The sequence below is a fragment of the Panthera tigris genome, chromosome A2 (genome assembly GCF_018350195.1).
Source record: "Panthera tigris isolate Pti1 chromosome A2, P.tigris_Pti1_mat1.1, whole genome shotgun sequence".
Taxonomy (NCBI): Eukaryota; Metazoa; Chordata; class Mammalia; order Carnivora; family Felidae; genus Panthera; species Panthera tigris.
In genome coordinates this window covers 56495540-56515735 of record NC_056661.1, presented here as the reverse complement: position 1 = coordinate 56515735, position 20196 = coordinate 56495540, and the positions used below count along the sequence as shown (strand labels likewise).

At 51.2% G+C, this 20196-nt stretch overlaps 1 protein-coding gene across 1 annotated transcript in view; it reads right to left on the bottom strand.

Moving 5' to 3' along the window:
• EFCC1 (EF-hand and coiled-coil domain containing 1) overlaps positions 1-20196 on the bottom strand; it is a 41750-nt gene that overhangs the window by 11018 nt on the left and 10536 nt on the right. The window lies entirely within an intron of this gene.

Genomic DNA, 20196 nt, shown 5'->3' with positions numbered 1-20196 from the left:
AAAGCCCTTAGAAAAACGATCAAAAGTCTCGAATATTTTTGCATAAGAGACCCTCCTCATGACCAAGTTGCAACAACAAGAAAATGTGACATTAAGGACGCCCCATTGTGTTTTCACACAGTTTTGTTGGGAAAATTATTCCAAAAGGAATATAATCAACCTGGAAACAGTCTACATCTAAGAATTAATACACTGTCCTACAGTCATGAAGATTGCTTTTAAAAAAGGAGTGAAAAGTGAAAAATAGAATTGCCGTGTGACCCGGCAGACCACTTCTGGGTATGTACCCAAAAGATCTGAAAGCCGGGACTCAAGCAGATGTTGACACACCCTTGTCCACCGCAGCATGATTCAAAAGGTAGAAGTGACCCAAGTGTCCACTGATGGATGAATGGATAAAGTGTGATCTATCCATACAATGCAATATTATCTAGCCTCCCAAAGGGTGGAAATACCGACACGCGCTACGACACGGACGAGACTTGACTTGGTGCTCAGCGAAAGAAGCCAGTCATCAGAGGACAAATGCTGTATGATCCCACTTCTGTGAGGTCCCTAGAGCACTCAGATTCCTGGAGACAGAAAGTAGGAGGGTGGGTGCCGGGGGCTGGGGGCCAGGAGAATGGGGAGTTAGTGTTTAATGGGGACAAAGTTACATTTTGGGAAGATGAGAGAGGTTCTGTGGATGGGTGGGGGGATGGTTGCACAACAGTGTGAATGTACTTAACGCCACTGAACTGTGCACTAAAAAATGGCTACAATGGTTAAGTTGTATGTTATGTATACATGGTACAATGGAAAAAAAAAAGAAGGAATAAGTAGTTGAAAACATCACCTGGTTTTATCTGCTAAGTAGCACAAGAAACTCACTTTAATACATTTTGGGTTTATTTTTCAAGTTAAAGCCTCAGTCAAATCAGACACAGGCCACTCTCTTTGGTCCCATTTTGTGCAGATTCACTTCAGTGGATCTCTCCGGGGCCAAGTATTATTGGAAACCGAGGACCCTTCTGCTCAGTTCAGGAGTTGCTGTTTGAAGTCACCGGTCAGTCCTTGCCCACACAGAGCACTGTAAAGATAGAAGCCACACGACACCGTGGATGAAGCGGGGGCCTTGGTGCCAGCCCTGGCCTTGCCAATGAGGAAGTGGCAGTGGGACTTGCTCCCTATTTTGCAGATGGGTCGCTGGAGCCGATGACCTCTGAGGTCCTCCCATCTCTGCTTGCGTTCTGGTGATCAGGCCTGTGTGAGTATTCAGAGGAGACAGCTTGGCCAGCATGCGTGTCAGGGAAACGACAGCAGCCGTTCCAGAGTGAGTGGGACACGGGGACGCGGCACTGCAGAGAGTCCTAGCAGGTGTGGGTGCCCAGTGTTTGTTGGGTGGATTCAGCATCGGGGGGACTGTCTGCTGAGCCAAACAAGAGGGGATCTGCGGGACTGCACTCGGGACCCAGAGCAGGGCATCGGCCGCCTGGGGCCACCCAGCACCTCCTCCCCGTTGGTGGCAGCTTCCCCGACTGCCACCCAGATGTCTCACGTGCTCACCTACCCCTACCACCAGTAGCTAGTCTGCTCAGAGGAGGGCGTGGCGCGTGGCTCCTCCCCATGCTAATTAGCATGATCCCATCCCTGGCCACCGTGATTGGCCCAGGCCTGCACAGGTAGCCAATGAGACCAAAGGAACTGTCTACTGGGGTTTCTCGCGGACCCGCTGGCTCCCTGCCTGGTGAGGTCTGAGGACACGTAGGGGAGATGTGACAGCCCAGGGGGCCGGCTGGAGATGCAGGGAGCTACAGAGAGAGCCTGAAGATGACAACAGAAACGACGTCCTTAATGACATGATTTGGGTTGCTGGATCAGGGCTAACCCTGAACTTTTGTGTGTGCGTTTTTAAAATTTTTTATTTTGGGGAGAGAGCACGAGCACGCGACTGGGAGAGAGGGGCAGAGAGAGAGAGTATCCCAACCAGGCTCCACGTTTAGTGCAGAGCCCAATGCGGGGCTCGATCCCAGGACCCTGGGATCATGACGTGAGCAGAAATCAAGAGCTGGATGCTCAAGCGACTGAGCAACCAGGAGCCCCTAAACTTTTGTGTTTCACGAGCCAATAACTCTGACTGATTAAGTCCTGTATTCAAGCTCCTGTAATGCAAGCCGAGAACAGGGATCTGGCTTGGCAGCCGTCAGTGTGAAAAGGCCATGGGCGGGTATTCTTGTTTAAGCATGACACCATGTGAGGTTTCCAAAGGCTCATACAGCCCGGAGAAGAGAAGACACGAGGGTATGGGGTCACTGTTTCCAAGACTCAAAGGTGGAGACAAGTAGCCTTTTTATGGCCCCAGAGGGCGATGCTTGCCCAGAAGGAGAGAAGGAGGGGGAAGCAAAGATGAGATTTGGAGAATCAGAAGGAGGCAGTTTTAGCTCACTGTGAGGAATGACTTTCTCACAGGGATTGCTGACCAAGAACAGAATGGGCTGTCTTGTAAGGTAATGAGCTTCTGGGCCAAGGAGGTATGTAAGGAGGTAAGGGACTTCAGTGGGCTGGAATTTTGAACAGAGTTGGAGGCCGAACTTGACAATATCTACGTCTTCCCACTCTGAAATGCTGCTTTCCCCCCTAAATTATTTAAGGGCTTCAACAAACAATATGAGACAGAGGGACCCAGCTCTTACTTACAAGTTTCCTAGCATAGGCTAGCACTGGCACCCTGGTCCCTCCTCTCCCCACATGCCCACAGCCACTTGAGTCTTGGAAACCCTGCCCCAAGTGCAACTTTGTGCATTACCAACAATAACCAAAAACAACAACTACATCTTTCAGAATGCTTACTAGGTGCCAGGCACTGTTCTCAGTGCTTTAAACATTTTCCTCGCAGCAACCCTAGGAAGTAGGTACTGCCATTACCCCCATTTTGCAGAGGCACAGACAGCCAGAGTAACTTCCTCAAGCCTCACAACTCAGTTCTGGAGCTGCTGGGATTCACGCTCAGGCCACTGGCTCCGGGCCCACACCTCTGTGGCCCTGCCACGTGGGAGGAAGTTTGGGAGGCAAGGTCTGGAATGACCCAGCCCAGCCACCATTCTCATTAGGTGACTATAGGCCACAGGCAATGAAGTCGGGAAGAGGAAGCCACTGAGAACAGAGTGTGGAGAGTGGGACAGGGGCGGATATGCCTCGGAATTTTCCAAGAAGTAAAATGTGGCTGCAAAGCAACAGAGTGTCCCCAGGGACGCCGAGCGTGTGCTACCTGGTCTAGTAACTGGTATTTGACTGAGTCTGTCATTACCACCCCCTCACCCTTCCTGCTGATTCACTCTGTAGGGTCATTCGCATAGTCACATAAATGTGCTGTAATATCTCCACCTTAATACCAAAAACGAAAGCCAACCAATGAAATAACCCTCTCCAGCATACAGGTTCCCCCACCTACCACCCCTCTCTCTGTCCGGTTTAGGGCAGAACTTCTAGAAAGAGCTGCCTCGGCTACACATGCCATTCTGATCTCACCTTGTCACCCACCGCGGCTGCCCTGCGAGACCCAATGGCTGCCTCTCAGTGCTCATCTGGCCGGTGAAATGAACACTACACTTCCTAGTGCACACGTCATGGTGCACGTTTCATTTTTTTCACGTTTATTTTAAATTAATTTTAGAGAGAGAGAGCAAGCAGGGAAGAGGGGCAGAGGGAGAGAGAGAGAGAGAGAGAGAGAAAGAGAATCTCAAGCTCGGTGTGGAGCCCAACTCGGGGCTCAGTCCTACAACCCTGGGATCCTGACCTGAGCCAAAATCAAGAGTCAGATCCTCAACGCTCAACCTATGGAGCCAGCCGGTGTCCCCATAGTGCACATTTCATGGGGTACGTTTCACGAACACTACTATATAGAAGGCAATGGACACTACATTACTCCCTCACCTGGTCACTTTCTTCAGGTCGCTTCCAGGAGACAGCTCATCCCTCCCTGGTGCTCCTCCTTGTCTACTTGGCTCATTCCTCCTCTTCCTCCCTACTCCTCTGTGCTGGCTGGCATGCCCTCAGACCCCACCTGAGAATTTTATATCCATTTAGTCTTTAAGGGGTCTCAGCCAATGCTGTGGCCGTAAGAGCCGATGACTTCCAAATGTATCTCCAGCTTTGGCTTCTGGGATCCAGTTTTATGACAGCCTTACCCAGCTTAACTGCTGCCTTGGCATCTCAACCTGGATGTCCCACAGGCATTGCAGATGCCTCCGAGTATCCTTGTCTTTCTCCGTCTGCTCCCTCTGTTCGCCCTCAGTGAAAAGCGCCAACACTCACTTGGCCCCCCAAAGTAGAGGTCATACATGAAGGTGGAGAGTCTGACCCATCACTCAGTTCTGATCCCATGTCCAGACCAGGGGTGCTGGAGGGAGACAGAGGGCCATTCTATAATGCTATTGTGTGGCCACTCCCATGCTGGGTTTGGGCAGGTGGGGACAGAAGTGGGAAGGAGGCAGGGGGAGTGCAGCCCCTGCCCTCAGTGGATTTCTCGGTGACAGGGAGTCCACACCCTTCACTCTTCAAGGCAGTGCCCACTGGACTCGGGGCCAGACCCTCATAGACAAGGAGGGTGCTGGGTCTGCAAAGCAGGGAAGGTGTCCTAGAGGAGGCAGGACTTGGGGTTGAACAGAATGAAAGAGGCTTGGGCGGAAGAGGAAAGGCAGCAGGTGTCTCTGGGGACAGATCAGGGGCAGCAGGGCCAGAGAAAAGGAGTCACAGTAGACCAGAAAGGGCTGAACAGGCCCTGACTGGGCACCCCAACTCCGGGCTGGGCCTTATGTGTGCTGTTTTGAGTACTGCTCAATGGACTTAGGAGGTCGATATCTCTCAGAGGAGGAAAAGGTTAAGTCACAGGTGGTTGAGGGCCAGCAGAGATCCGGACCTGGGTCCCTCCTCTCCAAAGCCTGACCTCGCCTTGTTCCGTTGTCCCATTCCCTAGGTCACCAGGCCTGGGAAGGTCCCACATCTTATAGATGGTGGAAGCAAGCAGAGGTTGAACCATATGGAATTGCTGGGTTTTGCTGGTTTTTTTTTTTTTTTTTTTTTTTTTGAGAGAGAGAGAGAGAGAAGGGAGAACATGAGGGGCAGGGGTGGGGGGTGGGTGGTGACAGAGAGAGTGAGTCAGAGGATCCGAAGCGGGCTCTGTGGCTGTTGGCTCAGGGCCCAATGTGGGGCTTGAACCTACAAACCACGAGATCATGACCTGAGCCGAAATCGGATGCTTAACCGACTGAGCCACCCAGGCTGATTTTGCTGATTTAGACCTGCAAAGGGGAATTTAAAATGGTTCAATCTGATAGGATGTGTATGGATAAGGTCTCTCAATTGATCGGTTGCAAATCTGTCACTTCAGCGGTGAGTACCTTGGTTTGTGAGAGGCTTTGTTAGAATTTTCTAGGCCTACAGGGCTCCTGGTTGGTTCAGTCGGTGGAGCACGTGACTCTTGATCTTGGGGTTGTGAGTTCAAGCACCATGATGGATATAGAGATTACTTAGAAATAAAAAGAAAAGAAAAAAAGGGTTTTCTGGGCCTAGAAAGCTGATAGCCATCCACCCTAGGACTGGGCCATATAGCCCGGTGGTTTAAGGAGTGTTTCCCGTAAGAATGGGTCCCTTTGAGTCGGCTCTGGGCAGGAGATGGAACTGCTTGGGGACAAGGCAGAGGGTCACCTGTCATCTTGCTGAATGAGCTGGGTGCTATGCACCCCCCCCCCCCCCCCCCCCGCCGACCCACAGGTCCAGCCTCCTTGAAACACCAGTCCCAAGGTCACAGAGCAGACACTGTATCATGTTACGTCTCTACCCTCCCTCCCCACCCCCTGGGCCATCAGTACTTGCTATCATGGTCATTTTCTGGAAGACAGCTCTGACCCTGCTCCAAAGCCCTCTGTGGCTCCCATGGCCAACTGGAGAGGTCCAGATCCCCTGATATCTGAACCCCTCCATGGAGGAGTTTCTGAAGTTGCAAAGCAAAGATCTGACGGAGGAAAGAACACATTTTGCTCAGGAGGGCCCTCTGGGTGGGGACAAGTCCCTCTGCTCCCTCCCCATCCCCCGTCCTGCCACTGTAGGGGAGTACAGTAAGGGAGTAGAGGTCAGCTCTGACCCCGTGTCTCTTGCCTTCAAAATGCTTCAGTGGCTCTCTGTGGCCACCAGGAAGAACTTCAATATCCTTAACACAACATCAAGGGTCCTCCAAGATCTGACCTAACCCTCCAGCCTCATCACTGGTGATCACCACCGGGCACAGCACAGCCAGACCCACCAAACTCCTGTGTGTTGCTCTTGGGGCCTTTGCGTGTGACAACCACAGCCAACACCCGTATGGCCTCACCGTGTGCCAGACACGACACCATTCTGAGTCTTTTAATGCAAGCTGCTCTATTCTTCCCAGTAACCCTAAGAAGGAGTGATTTCTTGTTCTTCTTCTTCTTTTTTAGTTTGTGCATTTTGAGAGAGAGAGAGAGAGAGAGAATGTGCATGAGTTGGGGAGGGACAGAGAAAGAAGGAGAGAGAGAGAACCCCAAGGAGGCTCTGCACTTGGTGGTTTGGAGCCCTGGGTGAAGCTCGATCTCACGACCACGAGATCACGACCCGAGCCAAGATCAGGAGTTGGACACGCAACTGACTGAGCCACCCAGGCACCCCTGAAGGAGTGATTCTTGTTACTGCCATTTTACAGATGAGGAAACTGAGGTGCAGAGAGCAATTTGCCCAAGGCCACACAGATTGCCCCATCTTCAATGTGCACCCCAAGCCCAGCAAGTTCAGCCTGGAAAATCCTACTGGCCCTTTGCTCTCCCCTCTGCAATGCAAATACCACTTCCTCTCAGAACTCCCCTCTCTCTCACCTGGACTCCCAGAGCTCACATGCTCTCAGGTGTCCTGTTATGATACATGTCCCTCACCAGACAGAGGTTTCCTCTGGGCATCACAGGGACAGAGTGGCCCAATAATGAATTAGTGAATGAGGGCATGAATGTATGAAGGGTAGGTCAGGCCTGGACAAGTCCTGAGCCTGGGTGAGGATCCCAGCTTCCTCCCTCACCTTGTGCTCTTGGATTGTTCCAGAAAGGACAGAGAGGAGAGCACTCATTGTGAAGCCACAAGGCCTGGGTGGCGCCCCAGCTCTGATCAGCTTTTCCTGTGGATCAGGGGCTCATCTCCTGTGCACCTCACTGAGGGGCGGACCCTCAAAGTGAGAGGGTGTCGTGCTTTCTTAAAATGCACACCTTTTTGGCCACTGACCCTATTGCTTACTAATATAGGTTTCCTTTCCTAGGAAACATGATTACCAGCCGTGGAAAGCCAGTATCTCGTCCCACATAGAAAGTAACAACAGCAACAAAAATACATAAAAGAACAACAAAACAAAGTGAGTCGATTCTACCTAGCCCTGAGGTTTCTGTCTGCCTCTGAACCCGAGACTGCTTTTTCTCCCTTAAAGTGGGTTAGCCTGGAGGCGCTAGAGATTTGCCTGTTCCAAACCAGGACTGAGGAGGCCCAGCCTCCTCGCTCCATGCCTCCCTGGCCTGTGACCCCTTCTGTGCCTCGGTGCCACTTTCCTTTGGGAGCCATGGAGGAACTGGGGGCGGTGGGGGGGGGGACTCCTGTGACTGTAGAGGTACCTGTCACTCAGCAAGCACTGGAGAAGGACCCCCTTCCCAGTTCCAGGCGGTTCTGGGGCAAGGTGGGTGCTGGAGGCTGTCCACTGTCCCCTTACACCCTCGCTTCCGGACAGACCCGAGTCCTCGTGTGCGGTTGGGCGTTCCCTCCAGCTGGCCGCATCTGTGCACTTCCCGGAGGCTGGGGTGAACCTCTGATGTCTCCCTCCTGTTGGAGGCCGACGGCCACATCTGGCCACCAGCCCAGCGGCTTATGCAATCTGACAAAGGCCAGATGTTGCTTTCTCCCTTCCTCCAGTCCTGCGGCTCTTGGCTGTCAGCTCGAGGTCCCCGACACACAGGCCCCTTCTTGGGATCCACGATGTCGAGAGGGGTCTCGGGAACTGCCTGATCTGGGTCGCGTCCCGCAGGACTGTAGCTCTGCAGTGTGACCCCCGGGTCTCCATTTCATCCTCCCATTCACTCGTGAGTAAACACGGAGGGGTCCTGGGTCCCATGAGGGTGACATGAAATGACACAGTACTTCCAAAGCTGGGGAGCCCCGGCCTCCACTAACATTCGAGGCCATCCAAGGTGGTGCTCAGATGGACAGTTGCGTGTGTGTGTTTTAAACAGCTGAGCATTCATTTTGACATGTATGAAGCACAAATAACAAGCACACCAAACAATTTCAGTTTTCTGTGTATGACAGTGTTATACCTTTCTTTTCTTTAAAAAAAAATTTTTTTTTAACATTTATTTATTTTTTTGAGAGACAGAGAAAGACAGAGCATGAGCAGGGGAGGTGCAGAGAAAAGGAGACACAGAATCGAAAGCAGGCTCCAGGCTCTGAACTGTCAGCACAGAGCCCGACGCTGGGCTCGAACTCACGAACCGTGAGATCATGACCTGGGCCGAAGTCGGTCGCCTAACAGACTGAGCCACCCAGGCGCCCCCTTTCTTTTCTTTTTAAACAATGTTTATTTATTTACTCATTTTAAAAATGTTTATTTATTTTGAGAGAGAGAGAGAGACAGCATGAGCATGAATGGGGGAGGGGCAGAGAAAGAGGGAGCAGGAGGATCCCAGGCAGGCTCCACACGGTAAGCACAGAGCCCGACGTGGGGCTCAAACTCATGAACTGTGAAATCATGACCTGAGCTGAAATCAAGAGTTGAATGCTCGACAGACTGAGCCACCCAGGGGCCCCTACCTTTCTTTTCAATAAATTTATTTAAGTAAAAAGAGTGAGATGATTTAAGGAAAAATAGTAAATAATAATAGCACAGGTGCTATGCAGATAATGGCAAAAAGTGACACGGAGCCTAGGAGAATGTCTGAAGCTTGGCGAGCCTTAGACCAGCACACGGTAAGCTCCGGGAGCTACGAGAGCTGCATTCTTTATGGCCTCAGCCACTTGGTTAGCCCCTCAGGGGAAAGGACCCCAACTCTAAATATGGGCACCCTCTTTTTACAATGGCTATTTTGGAATGGCCCCACATGAGCTGGATAAATAATATACTCAATCCTCACAAATATTCGAAAAAATTCAAAAAAAATTAATGTGATGTGCTAACAGTGATTTAAAGGAGAAAGGAATGTTATAATACACATTTCAACATGTAAATATTCAGATGTAATGATACTTTTAGGTGGTTAAACCTACGTATAATGGCTTTTTTAAAGTTAAAGTGTACTTAACACAATGTGACATTAGTTTCAGGTGTATGACACAGTGATCACACATTCTGCTGTGTTCACCACACGTGTAGCTGTCCTCTGTCACCATAAAACACTGTTACAATACCAGTGACCATGTTCCCTGTGCTGTACCTTCATCCCATGACTTACTCATTCCATAACTGGAAGCCTGTATCTCCCACTGCCCTTCACCCATTGTGCCCATCCCCCACCCCTCCCCTCTGGCGGCCATCAGTTTGTTCTCTGTATTTATGGGTCTGTTTCTACTTTGTGTTTGTTTTGTTATAACAGCTACAGTTGAATTTGAGAGTCATGAGGTAATATTCAATTGCATGTTGTTGACATTCTTTCCCTATATTTGGCATTTTGAAATAAGGGCTAAGAAAATATATTCAGATGGATGGATGGATGGATGGATGGATGGATAGGTGACTGGATGGATGGATGGATGGATGGATGGATGGATAGGTGACTGGATGGATAGATGGATGGATGGATGGATGGATGGATGGATGGATAGGTGACTGGATGGATAGATGGATGGATGGATGGATGGATGGATAGGTGACTAGATGGATAGATGGATGGATAGATGGATGAATAGATGGATGAACAGATGGATGGATGTATGGATGGATAGGTGACTGGATGGATAGATGGATGGATGGATGCATGGATGGATGGATGGATAGGTGACTAGATGGATAGATGGATGGATAGATGGATGAATAGATGGATGAATAGATGGATGGATGTATGGATGGATAGGTGACTGGATGGATAGATGGATGGATAGATGGATGAATGGATGGATGGATGGATGGATGGATGGATGGATGGATGGATAGGTGACTGGATGGATAGATGGGTGGATAGATGGATGGATGAATGGATGGATGGATGGATGGATGGATGGATGGATAGGTGACTGGATGGATAGATGGATGGATGGATGGATGGATGGATGGATAAGTGACTGGATGGATAGATGGATGGATAGATGGATGGATAGATGGATGGATGGATGGATGGATGGATGGATGGATGGATAGGTGAATGGATGGATAGATGGATGGATGGATGGATGGATGGATGGATGGATAGGTGACTAGATGGATAGATGGATGGATAGATGGATGAATAGATGGATGAATAGATGGATGGATGTATGGATGGATAGGTGACTGGATGGATAGATGGATGGATAGATGGATGAATGGATGGATGGATGGATGGATGGATAGGTGACTGGATGGATGGATGGGTGGATAGATGGATGGATGAATGGATGGATGGATGGATGGATGGATAGGTGACTGGATGGATAGATGGATGGATGGATGGATGGATGGATAGGTGACTGGATGGATAGATGGATGGATAGATGGATGGATAGATGGATGGATGGATGGATGGATGGATGGATAGGTGAATGGATGGATAGATGGATGGATGGATGGATGGATGCATGGGTGGATGGATAGGTGAATGGATGTGTGGACAGATGGGTTGATAGATAAGCAGACTCACTGGGACACAGCATAATAAATGCCAGTGGACACAGACATTCCTTATCAGCTGGTCAAGCACAAGTGTTGTCAGTGTCTAGGATGTGGTTTTGAAATGATGAGCAATTCTTGGAAAATTCCAAACAAAACAAAGTATAACCTTCCCACTACTCACGCAGCATTACATTCTTGGAAAATCCATTGTACGTTAAAGCTATGCAAAGAATTTGTGGTTATATGTAAAGCAGCGTTAGATCCCAGTCTCAGACAATTGTAGTGACAGCAAGTTTTTCACAGAATGAATGTCCAGACATTTGGAAGCTGTGTGGGGTACAGGGCAATCCTGGGTTGTACAGGACCTGTGCAGAAGCTTGCGTCCCTGGGAGGGCCCCCCTCAAGGGCCAGGAACGCTGTCCCCCTATTCATTGAGACAAACACTCCCTCCCCACAAGTTTCCAGAACATCCCTGGAGGGAAGCTGCTTCCAGAGAGATGCCTTGTTGCAGACTCCCTCCTTGCTCCTGTTCTAACCTCAGGTCCCACTGGCTATGGGAGCCTCCACCCAAACCTGGCTCTAGGCTGCCTCATGGGGGGACTATAAGGTGCCCAATTGATGGATTTGGACTTGGAGGCTGCCGGTTCGGCCACTTGGACCATGCCAATGCCCTGGGGAAGCACCCAGGATCTCCATTGGCCAGTGCCCTCTGGTCTGCAGCCATTCTGGCCACCCCCTCCCCCCCCCACCATGTGGTCTCTGGGCTTGCAGAGCCACGAAGGATGGGGGATTGGCTTGTATCTGTTTACTCCTGGGCCAGCCTCTCAAGCAAGGGTGCCCTCATCAAGTCCCTTCCCCTCACTGAGACTCAGCAGCCCCAAGCTTTTAAATGGGGAAGTTGCCCCTGCTCATGGATGAGAGCTGGGGCTAAGTGAGGGACGTGTGCACCTGTTCACACTGTAGGCACACATCCAACTCTTGTTAGCTCCCATCCTCTGTTCACAACCGCCTCCTTCTCTATTCATTTTGTTTTTTAAAAACCTCAAATAAATGCTTCAGCGCAGGGATAGTCGCCCAGTTTCTTAATCTGACCTGTGCCGATGAATATGGTGGCCGCTTGTCATACTGGGCTACTGAAATTTAAACTAATTACAGTGAAATTCAGCTCCTCAGCATGTGAGCCACATGTCAAGTGCTCAGTAGCCACATGTGGCTTATGGCTACCATATTGGACAGTGCAGATATAAGGCATTTACATCATCACAGAAAGTTCTGTTGGACAGCACTGAGGTTATGATAAGAAGGTAAAGTAATACTTCACAGTCATTTTGCCTCGAACCATAATTCTGACTTGTAAGTCGCCTGCCCAATTCACTATTACGTTCATGCAGTGATAATTCTGCTTAAATTGCAATTATCTGAACCTAGAAATTGACCCTGTTGTATGTATAAACAAAATATATCACAAGTGGGTTCCTGCCATAATCCAATGCACTCCTCTCTACATGGAAAAACTCAAACTGGGTCCCCGTCTACACCCACTGAAGGGGTGGACTCTGGGTGGATTAAAGACCTAAATATGAAGGGCAGAATTAAAATAGAACATACAGCAGGATGAGTGGCTTTGAGACCTGGGGGTGGGGGACAGCTCAAACAAAAACTCAAAAGCAAAAATCACAAGGCCCAAAGCATTTGATGAATTTGATTAATCAAAGGACACATGGGAGCCGGCTGGCGTCCCTTGGTCAAGTTCTGTGCAAGCCTCTCACAACCCAGCAATTCCGCCCCGGGGTATTGTTTTTTGGGGGAAGTTCTCGCACCCGTCTCCAGGGTGGCATGGAGGAGAATGCTCATCAGTGTCATCTGGGGAGGTGGCAGCTGGGAGGCGGCTCTGGGATTGGGCGGGAGACTCACCAGGAGGGAGGGACAAGGGGCAGCCGTGCACACAGCCAAGGCACCTGAAACATGCAAGGCTGAGTGAAAAATGCAAGACGCGGCATGAGACACAGAACACAGTGCCGTTACGGACACGGAACGCAGACACAGAAACACACGTTTTGCCGGAGCACAGTGAAAAGAAGATACCTGGAAGTCACTTGAGGAGGGTTGCCGATAGGGCGGACAGGGAAGTGGGAAGAGAAGGGGAGAAAGTATCCATTCGTACCCCTGCTCCAACCCAAGTCTCCCGCTCTGAGTACACAACCTTCCAAGGGTCAGTCTACATGTTCACCGATGAGCAGCACGGCGGCTGTAGGACATTATCACTGAACTCAGGGGCTGGCAAACTTTTCCTGTAGAGGGCCAGGGGGTCAATATTTCAGGCTCAGCAGCCCATGTGGCCACTGCTGTAGTTACTCAGTTCTGCCTTTCAGGTGCAAAAGCAGCTACAGACAATCCACAAGGAAATGAACACGGCTGTGTTCCAAACTTTATTTTATGGATACTGAAATTTGCAACGTCATGAAATTCTTCTGTGCCAGGAATATTGTTCCTTTTCGCGTTTTCAACCACGTGAAAAGGTTGAAATCATAGTTTGCATAAGGTCCATAAATAGGCATGGGGCTAGATATGGCCCACAGGCTGTAGTTTGTGAACTCCTGGTTTAATTGATGACTTTTGCCCCCAGTGGACAGAATTTCGTCCAGAGAAAACGTGTTTAATCGGTGTGGTAGACTGAGGGCTCACCTTGCCCCCAAGGCCAGCCAGCCAGCACCTTCTGGATTTGTGAAGAGCACTGAATGAGAGATGGAACAGAGCAACCATCTGGCTGGGGCCAGAAAAACCACCCTGAGGGGAGTGGGGACCCCCTGAATGGGCAGCATGGCGTATCCATCTGGGTCAGCAGGAGGGAGGGATGTTGTTTGTGGCTGATATGCTAAGGGAGTGGGTGGCTGACAGCCTGTGGGACACACGTTCACAGGTGCAGGCTCACTCGAGCTCATTGGTGGCATCTAATGGCAGAGGGCACGAGCGGTGGGTGGCAGGAGGGGACGCCGGCAGCCTGCTCCTAGACCAGCCGGGTCAGCTCTGCCTTGCTTTGGCCTGAGTCTGGCCCTCCGATGTGCTGGCCCCTGACACCCTGCCAAGTAATTCCCTTCTGGCTTTAGTGAGCCAGCGTCACTTCCTGTTGTTTGCAACCATGGTCCCCCAGCTGGTATGGCTTTGAGCAATTCACATCACCTTTCTCAACTTCAACTTTCTTTCCACAAAAATGTCTTACATGGTGTGCACCATGGTTACGGCAGGGTGGGCAGAGTTTCTAGCAATGACTCAAAGGTTCCTGCAGCCCTTGACTGTGGGGAGGTATCATCCCCTTGATGGTGTTATGTTATGTTGTTACAGCTGATGTCAAGGGGGTTAACGTTCCCATCCAGTCACACGAGTCCCTTTAAAAACAGAGAGCTCTCTTGGGGCGCCTGGGTGGCTCAGTTGGTTAAGTGTCTGACTTCAGCTCAGGTCATGATCTTGTGGTTCGTGGGTTCAAGCCCCACATCGGGCTCTGTGCTGACAGCTCGGAGCCTGGAGCCTGCTTTGGGTTCTGTGTCTCCCTCTCTCTCTGCCCCTCCCCTGCTCGTGCTCTGTCTCTCTCTCAAAAATCAATAAACATTAAAAAAAATATTTAATAACAGAGAGCTCTCCGGTCCAAAGAGGACTTCAGGGAGACCTGAAGTGTGAGAAGGACTTGGGTCCTCGCTGGCCAGAAGGTGAATGGGCCATGCGAGGCGCAGTGTGACCAGTGACCCTGGAGCTGACAGCCAGCAAGGAAACTGGGATCTTAGTCCTGCAACCGAAAGGAATGTAATTCTGCCGACGCCGGAGTTTGGACACATGTTCTCCCCCTGAGCCTCTATACCTGGCCAGTGACACCTTGATTTCAGCCTTGTGAGAGCCTAGGGAGAGCCAAGCCAAGCCTGCCTGGACTTCTGGCTTACACAACGTGAGATCATCAATGGGTGTTGTTTCAAGCCACTAAGTTTATGGTAATTTGTTACGGTTGCATAGAAACCAAACACAACTGCCAAACAGACGCGCCCCATCTGCACACACAACCTCAATTACCCTTTCAGGCACTGAGTGGCCATGTGCTTCTGGAGAAGAGATCTGATTGGTCTGTGTTGGATCATGGTGACTCCTCCCCTTTACCAGGGATTGGTTTAGGGATAGGCATGTTATGTGCTTTTGGCCAATAAGAGGGAAGGGAAGTGTTCCAGGACGATCTCTGGGAAAAGGGAAGTCCAAGGAGGAAGTTATTTTTCTGTCTGTGCATGTGGCAGTGATGCCTGAGACCATGGCAGCTATCTTGTGACCATGAGGGAGGCTTGCCGACAGGCCAAGACGACAAGCTGAGGAAGACAGCGTGGGAAGATGAAGAATTGTAATCCTTGCAGACATCACTGAGTTTCGAAGAAACTGCTTTTTCCCTGGACTTCTTATGGGTGATCATCAGCGTCCTTAAGATTTAAGCCATTTGGAGTTGGGTTTTCTGTTTCTTGCAGCCTAAAGTGTTGTCACCGAAAATGGCTCACAGCGCTGCTTGGGGATCAAGTGAGGTTGTGTATGTGAAGTCCTTAGCGCAGAGCCTCAGGCCCAGCAGGTGCTCAGAAATGTTAGCCTGCAGTCTTAATGCCTCTCCCCTCCTGCCTTAGCCCTGGGGTGAGTCAGGGTTCAACCGGAGGACTGGGGCCAGCAGGGGACATTGATCTGTGCCTACGTCTGTAGTTCCAGCACTGTCTCAAGAGCTTTATTATAAGGAAGTGGCTTCTGTGGTTGGGGGCTGGCTCAGCCGGTCTGAAATCCCTAAGAGGGGGAGATCACAGGCAGGCTGGGATCCCTGGGCATAGAGAAGCTCTAGTCACAGGCAGAACCTGCGAAAGAAGAACGTTCTTTCTTTCAGGGAAGTCCTCAGCCTTGCGAGTGATTAAATTGCGCTCACCCAGATTATCCCGGATCACCTCCCTTGCTGAAAGTCAACTGATCACAGACTTTAATAACAGTTGCAGAATGCCTTCACAGTGAGCCTCGATTTGTGTTTGGACCGCCTGGGGCTGTTACCAAGTGACACATCAGAAGACCGTCACCGCTCCCCGGCCCGGCTTTTCCTAGAATGGCTGGAAAATGTTACTTGCGTTCGCTTCCCTTTCTGCTTTCAGCTGCCTGAGCCACTCAGCCCCTCTGTGCGCTTTGGGGAGCTGCAGGGCGGACAGGACGTCTAGAGCCCGGCCAGGGCCCACCGACGGGTGGGGGCTTCCAGGCAGCAGGCCAGGCCGCTGAGCCCGCCCCGGAGGGCCTGGGGGCTTGCACACCGTGCTTCCTTCGCTGCGTGCCGGCGTTTCCTGAGCGAAGCCTCGCAGGAAACGGAGGCCAGCATGTGAAAACAAGAGAACAACAGTAGGAAGAAGAGCTTGAGAGGGGGCTGTGGAGGGTGAGCTGAAAATAAATCACGAAGAGGGGAGTGTGGGACAGTCCTCAGGGGTGCTTTGGGCCTGGGAAGGGTTGTCCATGACTCCTCAACTCTGGCTCCTACTTGCCTTTCCTGGAGTGGGAGGCAGGTGCAATGGGAGTGTGTCCATCAGGGTCTCGGTGCAGGGGTCACGCTGCCACTGAGTGGTCTCTAGAGGCGTCTCTCCGCCTAGCTGCTAATTTTGTTCTGTGATTCATCCGACAGATGCATCACTGAGCCAGCCACCGCGCCCAGTGCCAGAGGTATTGCACTTAGCAGCAGACAGCCCTAGCCTCATGGAATTCACCTTCCCCCAGGGGACACAGACCTCAATGAAGGGGTCACGACAGTAAATTAAGGATGGAAAAAGCCAGGGGCTGTGAGAGATGACAGGGGAGCAGACTAGATGGGGCTGGGGCCTCTCTGAAGAAGTGAGCCATAGCAGAGGAGACCGGCGGTATGGATGACTTAGGCCGGTGACTTAGGCAAGGCAGGGCTGAGAGCGGTCAGGAACTAAACGATCAAGGAGCAGAAGGGCCACTGTGGCCAGAGTGACGTGGACAGTGGGCGGAGTGGAGGACGCTGGGGCTGGATCTGTGGGTGGTGGCCAGATCACTCAGGTCCACGATAGTCAATGCAAGGAGGCCAGTGTTTATTCTAAGGGCAACAGGAAGCCACAAGGTTAGATGTGGGTTTAGAAAGCCTCCCCCCCGCCCCCCGCCCCGCCAGCCACTGTGTGGTTGGTTAGTGGGCTAGAGAGCTAGGGACAGCAGTCACATCTGTGCTGATGCTGGTGGGTGGCAGGTGTGGCTGAAGGGGAGCAGGTAGGTTGGAGACTTAAAATTCAAACATTACCTCCTCAAGGAAGCCTTCTGCCAGGCAGGACTGAATTTACATGAAGTCTTCACCCTCAGAGCCTCGGAAAGTGACTGTATTTGGTGACAGGGTCTTGATAGAGGCGATCAAGTTAAAATGAGGTCACTGGGGTGGCCCTAATCCAATCTGACTCATGTCTTTATAGGAAGAGGAGATTAGGATCCAAACATGTGCAGAGGGAGGGCTATGTGAGGACAGAAGCAGAAGACAGCCATCTGCAAACACATTCTCCTGCAGAGCCCCCAGAAGGAACCAACCCTGCCCACACCTTGATCCTGGACTTCTGGCCTCCAGGACGGTGAAATGATGCATGTCTGTTTAAGCCGGCAATAGTATTTGTCACGCAGCCAATCTGACTGATACACTGTCCCAAGCGCCATAGTAAAGAAACCTCTTCCACCTTGCCCATATCTTATTCATCCCATTTATTGTCACCCATTGGCTGACCATATCCCCTACCCAGGATGTCAGTCCCATGAGGGCAGAGACTTTGTCTCGGTCATAGCTGTCAGGACAGCGTCGGCACTCTCTGGGCATGCAACAAAATTTGGGTGAATAAAGAAAAGTCAGTAGTTATGTCTGATGGAGACGATGAAGAGACTAAGAGAGGATTCTCTGTCCTCCATGCTTACTGGGTCTCTGACTGCTGTTGGCCCCAAGCTTCTCCAGGTCACCTCAGTCCTCTTGGGAGAAGTGTCCCCACTGCTCCCAATTCAGAGCAGGCAGTGGGAATCCTCAGATGTTTCCAACAGTCCAAGCACCTGCCAGCCAGTAGGCAGCCCTCGTCTTTCCTGGGCTTGGGCCTCTGCTAGGCTCAGTGGCAGCAGGGACAGAAAAGAGGGGCGCTGGGTGCCATCATTGCCCACAAGAAGTTCCCAGTCTAGGAGCTCCTGCCTCAACTTCCTGCATGAGATCCAGGCCTGGTCAATCACAGTGATTGGTTCCGAGTAGTTACACGACTCCCACCTGGGCCCATCACTACCTTCCATGTCCCTGTTGTCAATGATTGGTTCAAGGATGGGCATATAACCATGTCAGGATAATCAGAGTTAATCTAAGGGTTTTGTTGGAACTACCGGAAAAGAAAAGCTCTTTCTGTTGGGGGTGATTCAGAGGGTGGAAACTCACCCTCGTGATGCTGGCAGACCTCTTGCTCCCATATAGGAAGAATGTCTGAAAGTGGAGCCCACAAGAGGGAAGCAGAGGTAAGAGATAGAGAGATTCCACATGTCATTATTTGTACTCCTAGATCCAGCCATGCCTGAAGCCATACTCTTGTGCTTTTCGCAGATCATGCACCCTGCTCCCACCAACTTTTAAATTTAAGCCAGTTTGAGTTTAATTTCCGCCATTGGCAACAAGTGTCCGATATAACAGAGATATTCCACTACCTCCAAAAAAGCATACATTTATTTCTCACCATTTCCCCCACACGAGAGCACCTTGATGGTCTATACCCCAGGTCGTTGCATCAGAACATCCTGGAGACCATGGTGCCCACTCCCTCATGTGCTCCAGGGTTTCTCTGGCTTGGGTCTCAGGCAGAAGCCATTTATACCACCCAGAACTCGAGACAGGTGATGTCAGGATCCTGGCTCTATAGTGCCTCTGAAGCAACAAGGCCTGCCAGGCCTCCAGCCCGGCACTGGCCTCTTCCTTGTGTTTCCTTATGTGGTCGGGACCACCCTAGACGAGGGGAACCATCCACATGTACCAAGGACCTCTGGCTTTCTGGAACACCACTACACTACACAACAAACTTCCAAAAAAACTTCCCACATCTGGCTCAGGGGCCCAAACATCCGCTTTTTCATCTTCCCTTTACTTGGTGCCATGTGGCCTGGGGTGGCTCGGTCAGTTGAGTGTCCAACTTCAGCTCAGGTCACGATCTCGCGGTTCGTGGGTTCGAGCCCCACATCGGGTTCTCTGTTGTCAGCGCAGAGCCTGGAGCCTGCTTCAGGTTCTGTGTCTCCCTCTCTCTCTGCCCCTTCCCTGCTTGTGCTTTGTCTCTCTTCCTCTCTCAAAAATAAATAAACATTAAAAAAAAATTGCTTCGTTGGTGCCATGCTGCGGCCTTTATGATTCTTGGATTTTCACTTCCAGAAAGGAAGCTCACAGGTTAGACGTTTGTTGTTTTTGTCTGACCTGCATCCTTCTTCTGTCTCCAGGTAACAGCACCCACATTGCTTTGAGGAACTCCCCTGCCCCCACACCCAGGCTAAGCACCCACCTCTCCCAGACCTCAGGGCTCAGTGTGTGCTCTGGCCCTGGCCGGATGGAGTCTCCCAGCACCCTGGCCTAAGGAATCCCAGCCATGGATTCTTCCCTGGGACATCATCCACAGGTGCTAGAAAGCAGGATGTTGGGTCACCGAAGCTGGGCTCACCGCAGCCACGTTCGTGGGTAAAACCAAGCAGGGACAAGCAGAGATACAGGATGCACAGAGTGTGCTGGCGGCATGGGGATTTAAATCTGCTCCGGAGTGTGGAGCAGACAGACGCACGAATGCTCCCCACAGACGAGAAGGCCCCCACCACGGGAGGCCAACTGATGACAGTGACATTTACTGAGTGCCAAGTACGTGCCAGGCACAATTTGAAGTGCCCTTTGTATCCTGGCTAATTCTTCCTTCGTGACGTAGGCACTAACATTAACCCCATTTTCCAGATGAGGAAACTGAGGCGCGATAGGTTGAGTCAGAGCTTCCCAAGAAGTGTCAAGGCACCAAAGAAAATAGACGCACATAGAGGTGAGTGGACAAGGTGGGTCGTGACCAAACATGGCTGGTGCGGCCCCTCAGGCCACCCTGGGTCCTTGTGGCTGGCTCTGACCTGGGGACCCCCGCCCACTTGGGACCCATCTGCATGCTTCAGGCTACCTGCCTGGCTGGGAACTGGACAAGCTGGGACCGGAAAGCAGGGGATCACAGAGCCCATCCCCTAATCTGAGCACAAAGACACAGGAACTGCAGCTTGTTCCCAACCACCCAAGGGAAGCAGCACACGCAGCCCTAGACTCTGGGACTCTTGAGGACTGAGTCTCGCTTGGGGGTTGCCCT